This window comes from Larimichthys crocea, chromosome XIII (assembly GCF_000972845.2).
Source record: "Larimichthys crocea isolate SSNF chromosome XIII, L_crocea_2.0, whole genome shotgun sequence".
Lineage (NCBI taxonomy): Eukaryota > Metazoa > Chordata > Actinopteri > Sciaenidae > Larimichthys > Larimichthys crocea.
Genome location: NC_040023.1, coordinates 45,544,823 through 45,552,708, shown reverse-complemented (window position 1 = coordinate 45,552,708; position 7,886 = coordinate 45,544,823). Strand labels below are relative to the sequence as shown.

At 39.5% G+C, this 7,886-nt stretch overlaps 1 long non-coding RNA gene across 1 annotated transcript in view; it reads right to left on the bottom strand.

Moving 5' to 3' along the window:
- The window catches only part of LOC113747216 (uncharacterized), a 165,856-nt gene that overhangs the window by 17,209 nt on the left and 140,761 nt on the right, over nucleotides 1–7,886 (bottom strand). The gene's annotated exons all lie outside the window — the stretch shown is intronic.

Here is a 7,886-nt window from a genome sequence, read left to right as displayed (position 1 = left end):
CATTTTTTTTTTTTTATGTGTCATCTACTGCCTCTTTGAGACTGAACCACAGTGAGACTCATCAAGTGAGGACACATCCTGGTCAGTGCTTTAGTTCATTAGTGAGCATCTGTATGCCGTGCACACACAAGTTAGGCTCTAAATACAAAGTGCAAACTGTATGCACTTTCCAAATGAATTGAGTGATGCGTAGTAATAACAAAATCTCATTGTGCTGTGGTGATAGTGAAATGGCGATTATTCAACAGTGCAGTCATTTTCGCCAGTGGACCTTCTCATACATAATGCATCCAAATCATTGCATTTTTCCTCCATTCTGGGCTACAATGCATATTTCATCAAGTCAGTGAAATATTAAGCACTCTTATGATTTGATATTCTCTTCCAAAGGGGATTTCAGTTTATATATTTCCTTCACACCACTCGCGCCTCCTCTGGAAGCAAACTTACGGGTGATGTCTTTATTTGGCATGTTTGTTTACCAGAGAGATGTTTGATTGGTTAATGCCGGAGTAATGATCAATGAGGCAGCCAATTCAAGAGATTATCGAGACTCGCAGGCCATTGATCCATAAGAGGGAACAGACACTGAACGACAGGGTTCGCTCATTCCAACTCATTTGAGTGAAATTACAGAAGCTAAAAACTGTGCAGCTTCTCTTCCACCCTCTGCCCTCAGATTTCAAATGCCATTCAAGTGAAGACATTGATGAGAAATTGGCAATGGCGGAGGAGCAGGAGGAGGAAGAGGAAGAAGAGGAGGATGGAGCGGTGTATGAGGGTGTTAAGTAAAAAATATAGAAGCAAAGGTCTACTTATTATGCTTCAGTCTAATGTTGGAATTAAAAGACATGTCATTGAATAGTTCTAAAACTTTAAATATTTTTTCTGCACCGTCACAAAGTTTTATAGTCTTGTCATAAAATAATCTTCAATTAATGAAAAACATTCACTTTTCACTCAAATTTCTAAAGTTATACGTTGCTGAGTATGAAAAGGTTGCTGGGTATAAAAGTTACATAAGATGTGGTGAAAACCTGACATTTGCTTTAAATATTTTTGTCATTTAAAAAGAAATCATCCTCTGGCAGATGAGCAAGTGATGTTACTTTTAACACCTTTGAGACATGCTGCTGAGTGAACAGATTGCAGGGAAATGCAATTCACACTGTCTACTTACAAAGAATTGTCACCACAATTTATAGAAAAAAACTCCAATATCGCTGTTATCTCTAAGTAAAAAGAGTTAGATAAAAAGAGTTACACTGCATGTCTGGAGGCATGAAGCTTCAACCAGGAGATTCTCAAAATATCAAACTACATCCTTAACAAAGTTACATTTAGATCATTTTAATTAACACATTTTATTTAATTGAGATGGCTAATTAGGCCATTACTCCCTATTTTCTATTATTTGCATCTAGGACACGACTAGTACCAAGAACTAAGCTTATGTTTACCTAAACACATCTCTTGCAGTCATTCAGACCACAGTGCATAATGAGTCAAGGACAGGTTTAAATCCTTTTAAACATGACACTCTTCTGAATAATGAAATAAATATACACATAAAAGTGTGTTGGATATTTCTTTAGCTTGAGCTTCTTTAGCTTTTTCCTATGCTCATATTTGCTCCGATTAACGATACTCACAAACCCAAAGGACATGTCCGACCTTCTACGTCATCAGTTTGGTCAATATTGGATAAAACATCCGCATTTAACCAATCTTTTTCTGCTGCTTTAATATGTGATGATGTTTTTAATCGTACTCAATGATCCAGTATGGTCTCTGTCTTGGGTTTGGCTTGGGTTTTTGTGCATCATTTATCTTATGTGATTAAATGATCCAGCAGTCTAAGCGGAGTTAAATGTATCCAACAGCATTCAGCATTTATTTTAATTGAGCCTGTGGTGTCTGGAGTATGGCTTTCAGGTATTTTTAAACTCTGAAGCAAAGTAAGATGAAGCATCCATCCATGTTTTATCACAATTAGATCAGATAGCAGTTTTGAGTTTAATTTTAAATTTTGCTCTTTAATTACAGTGCCCCCCTCAGGACAATTACTATAATATGTTCTTCCACCAGAACACAGTGCTGATACATCATCTCTCTAAGCATCATTAAATTTAGGCCTGTGATGTCTGTGATGTCACCTGAGATATAATGTCTGACGGTCAATTAACACAGCCGCTGACTTCCTTCTGTGACGGACAATGATCTATTGTGATATTCAATCTGTTCTTTTGCATATCTTTAGTTTCATACGCATCATTACCACCTGTCATGAAGAGGAGCTTATGTAATCTGGTCTGGACTTATTAATGCGACTTTAAAAGATGGAAAAGTTTTTAAGGAAAAAGTAAACTGATATCTGAGTTAGAGTCTGTTGTTAACGGGCAGAACAAATGTCTGACACTTTCTGATTGACCTCATTGTGCCAATTAGGTTCTAGACCAATCTCCATAATAAAATCTGTACTTTCTGAGTAAGCGCCTGACAAATTGTCTTCCATCTTGGCAATATCCATTTCATTACAGTGACACTCGCATTTGAATACCAACAAGACTGCTGTTGTCTCACAACTTGGGATGCCAGCGTGGCAGGTGTTCAAATTGATAATATTGGCCCAGGTGCAGCTGATTTGGGTAACAACAAGAAATGGCGTGACTGAAGCAATTTCACACACTCTCAAGTCTTCCTACCCCATAGTAATGGCGATAGGCACACGAGTGCTTACACATTTCACCCTTAATAGCACTTTTGTAAGTAAAATAATTACATTTAAAACTTCTGTTCCAGGCCCACTAAAACTAACATCAACAAACCACATTCAGGTGTGACTTCGTACATAACCTTGAGTCAACTTAATGTACCTATCTTACTCCCAACATGGTCTACTATTTAATTGTATGCCTAAACTGGACCACCTCCTAGATATGAACAAAAAATGGTTTGATTTATGGAACTTGTTGGATTAATAAAATAAGCTGACCTTTTACAAAAAATGAAATTAATTATTTTTTAGGTGCCATTTTTTTCTCCTGCTGATTTGCAAGAAATATTTCAGTCCTTTATATTTGAATCATTATTTAATTTTACCACCAGCAGTTGTTCACTGCTTATTAAACAATGTCAATCTAATAATTATTCGTCTTTATGAACTAAATGCACAAAAAAAGACCAGTGAGAAGAACTTAAGGGCTGCCGCTGGGTTGGATTCCTCTTGAAAACGACTAAATTAGGCATTGGAAACAGCCAAAAAGTTCTTTGAGTAAGAATGGACAAGTATTAGCAACAATTTGTAGACCACTAAATGTACTCATGCTCCAGGATGGACCATAACAGTGTTATATTATTGTATTGTTAGCTAGTATTGGTGTACCCCCAGACCCTTTACCTTTGCAGTTTAAGCATGATAGCTCTTCCTGGCCTTGTGTGTTATCAGAGCTATGGTGTATGTATCACTGCATTAAATGAATTTTTCAATGTTAGAGGGGTAAACAGATTTAATTCATGCCACATATAATACATTTTTAAGCATTTGGAGCACAAAGCGAGAGTGATTTCTGTATAAAGGGGTACAAGTCAGCAAATGTATGGCTTGTATAGGGCTAACGTTGCATTTCTAACACTGTTATCATCAGTTTGACCATTTTTCTGTATGAAAGGTCTATAAGAATCTATAATACTGGCCATTGTTTTGTCTGAAATGCCAAGTAATTTTTTCAGGCCATCTGTGTGGCAATTTCTCACTGCTGTCCCATTGAACAGTTGCTTTTTTTGTACATTTATTTCTAACATGTACATAATTTCTTAACAAGTTACAAGATTCATTTTACGTTTTTTTTCTTAGTAAGCAAGGATTGATTGAGTTTATTTGGCTGCTTCAGTGTTAATGGATTTTCTTTCTTGACGGTGACAAAAAGCCCTAATGAAGGCTCTGTACAGAAATGTGTTGGCTGAATGCATACTTCTTTACCCATGTATTTCTGTCACTCGCCCACCCTGTTATATATGCTCGTGATATAATGGAAGTTCTCTCACTCTCTTAAGTGTAATTACCCAAGGAACTCAAAGCTGGTACAGTAAGCATGTAACAAGCTCATTTTGACTTATTTCTCAATACATATCACATAATAATCACTTCAATTATGTGTAGTCTGCATTGATAAACAGTCCCTTAAAACAAACGTTTGAAATTGATTACAGCTAATGTCTGTGTTCAGCGGTTGGTTGACTGGTGACAAGTTGTACACCTTATATACCTTAAACTGTATCCCACTGAATCCTAGAATAAAGCTGGCTCTGGACTTCTTTCAAGGTGAGCTCTTTGGTGTTAAATTTCACCATGGGAAATGTCCAAAGGGGCTCTGAGAGCTGTAGCTCTTGCTGTCTATCAGGAATGCTCAGGGTGTTGTAGAGGAACTAGTCTACTTCTTCCTTAGAGCAGGGAAGAAGCACTGCGGCAGCACACCTGCTTATTGGTATTACGCTTCATGGCTCTCTCTCCTACATCCCCTGTGTGCCCAGCTCTGTGCAGGGTCATGAATTTTTTCCTGAAGATGATACCGAGCTCAGTTGGTGGTTGTTTTTCCCTCCTCCACTGCTTCTGTGTTTTGCCAAAATCTGAAATTCTTGACAGAGTTGGTGGATCATAACTGCCCTTCGGTTCTTAGTGTAGTTGGATCTGCTGGTCTTGCCCTCCTATGCTGTCTGTCTGCATCTCCCTTTGTTGTTGATTCAATGATTCCAGCTGCGTCCACATCGAACTGGTACCCCTTACTGCACTGGGTTGCTGGAAGCTACTTCATCCGGTGGTAATGAACTACTTTGCTGGGAGTTGGAGAGTTTCTCACACAGAGGTTCTGGGCTCTGTGGGGTGTCTCCAGGCGGGGCTCTTCCTGCAACTCACTAGGAGTGGATCATGTGTGCTTCACTGCTCTCCATTGCACCAAGCATTTCATTCACTCCTGATGGACTTGTCCATGCTCATTCTTACAGACCTTGCTGCAAGTGCATCTTGCGGTTGTCGATATTTCATTTGCCATGGTTGTCATTAGTAGGTCTGTCTTATCTCGAAGGTCACCCCTCCCCCTTTCTCTTGGTCCCCTGGGGGGTATAACTCTGTGGGTCTGTCAGTAGCTTTTTTGAGCTCTTCCTCACAGAAAATTTAGGATGGGATGCTACCCTCTTGTTGCCATTTTTTGGAGCCGTCAACTGTCACCGATCAGTTCTTGGTGGTCACCCTGCCTGTTCTGGGTTGTCACTGCCTTAGCCAGTTTGAATGATTTGAAGATACACCCTATGATGCACTGGAACACCTGTTACCTACATTTATTTTGACACTGACAATGGTTTGCACAGATTTAGAATTGTGCAGCTGTTTACCAGCAGTGACTGTTGTTAATGTCCTCAAATTATCGGCTGTTTTAAAAAGAAAGGGTTAGGCTCATGGCACCATTCCCAAATTATCCTCCTAATAGAGGTAAGCACAGTGACCATAAGACCTCTTTGAATTACACAAGCAAGCAGTGAAAATTGGCTTCTGCCATACCGATTAGCACCAAATGCTGATTCATGAAGACTAATGTCGAGAAAATTATTTCTCATGGTCAGAAGAATGATAAATTAAGCTCAAAGGTCTAACATTAGAATCACTAAGTTTAAACTCTCAACATGACAAGGACACCATTTATTATTTTGAATGTCCATGCACAGGCAGTGCTGTGAAGGAGGAAGATTCTCAGCCCTATTTGACCTGCTGTGAAGATGACTCACTCAGAGAGAGGAGATGAAACAGCAGAGGAAAGATGAACACAAAAGAAAATACAGAGAACAAAAAAAGAGCAAAAGAAATAAAGAAAAAAGTATGTCTTGGCCTCTGTGTGTGTGTGTGTGTATTGAAATCAAGTGAAACACAGTATACTGTAGATTACCTAATGAGGACTGTGCCTTAAAGAGCTTGGCATTTCCAGAACCAACTCTGCACCATGTGCATGAACTTGCTGATGGTTTTTTCCCCTAGAAAAAGATGCAACCAACACGATGAAAGAAAAGTCAGCATTTAAGTTGCGAAAGTGACTCTGCTGGCCTTTCCCTTTCCCTTTTCCCATCTCCGCTGTTAGTGTTATGTGTGTTATGTGTGAGTAGGTGTGCATTTCTGTGTGCGTCATTGTTTGTTTGTGTACCCCCCGAGGCCTCATAAAAAGCGTGAGACGTGAGAGAGCCTTTATTCATTAGCCGTCGGCGTCCCACCTCACAAACAAGAAAGGGGAAGGAGGGGCGGTGGAGAAGAAGGGGTTGATGGGACTCGGTGGAGGGGGTGAGGGAGGGAGAGGGGAGAGAGAGAGAGACAGGAGGAGAGTGCTGAACGTGAGAACATAAAAAGCATTCAATTAAGACATGAACTGCAGGGTTCATTAAGCATGAGCAAGCCGATGAAAATGACCATCCATCAAGAGAGAATACTGTGGCAGCCCTGAAAAGCTCGTGCAGGCATGCGCACATACAACATCCTCAGTTACTATGGAAAAACACTCATCCTTGCTTAATGTAAACTCATAGCACACATTATATCACTGGTCTAAACAGTTGTGCGTCATGTATTGATTCCACCAAGGCTTTGTGGCTTTTCTCCACTTAATCTCGTGTCCACCAACTCAGCTGAAGAAAATAACAACTAAAATAGTAGACCTGTTTGATTTCAACTGACTCAGCAGCATCAAGTGAGTGCTACTTTGAGACAAGGGGGTGAATTTGAAAACGTTTCACTCCCATGCAGGACTGGCTCTGTAATAAAAGCCCTTAATACTTGACATTTTTAAAAAAGGCTTTAAAACCGGCTGTTAAAGAGCAGGAACAAAGACAAATTGCCAATCTGTATATGCATCTCTAATCACCTCATTGTGTGTACAGCATGCAGGCATGCTAGCCTGAGGACATGCAATATGGAATATGAAGCACATTCTGAAATGAAACATGTAATACATTGCCAAAGACGCTCTATCATGTCAGATTAAAAATGACGTTCCCGCAGGTATAATTCTGGAAAAAGTAATATGAAATGATTAAATGTGTGTGTGCTGAATTGGGTGCATGCCTTTTGTGAGGCTTTACCAACCCATGTCAACCAAGAGGGCACATGCATACATCTAGGGGACTGAGGTGATGTGACAAGCTGTCTGCACTTTTAGAATATTCCTGCATTCATGTAGTCGCTTTGATTTGGCGAAGGCACATACGGTGAACGCCTGTATGTTCAGCACAGATGCAGATCACAGATGACATGAATAGTTGAAAGCATGTTCTGCTTTTTGACAAATCAATCTCAGCATAACTTGTATTTCATTGCGTTGAAAGGGCTTCAGGCTCTTTTTTCATTGTGAGCTGTTTGTAAGTGGCCTTGGCCTCAAAAGATTCTTTTCAGCAAGCTCTGCTGTGTTTGAGTGTACTCTGTGTTTTTAATCCAGCAAAAACCATGCACTCCTGCGTTTTAAAATCCTCCTTAATAGGCATTGTATTGAAAGGCAAATAAATTAAAACAAAACAAAAAAATAAATATATCAAAGAACTTATTTGAGTGCAATTAAAAAATAATTGTTTTTCAATGACGAAGGAGTTCTTAAGAACAGAGGCAGAGGTTGTGCCGGATTTGTTAGTACTAAACTTTATTGTTGATTTTGGCCTTTTTATGAGATTTGTTAATATTAATGACAATAAAAAACATCTGACAAAACAGGATGGAGCTCACTGGCTTACTACCACTGAGCTCTATTGGCTACATCTTAGCTTATTGTTCTTTGTCCCAGTAGCCGAGTTGTTGTAGCTGGATGGCCTGACTGCAATCCAGTGTCACTATGTTGTAGTCGGGCCCACTGGCTCAA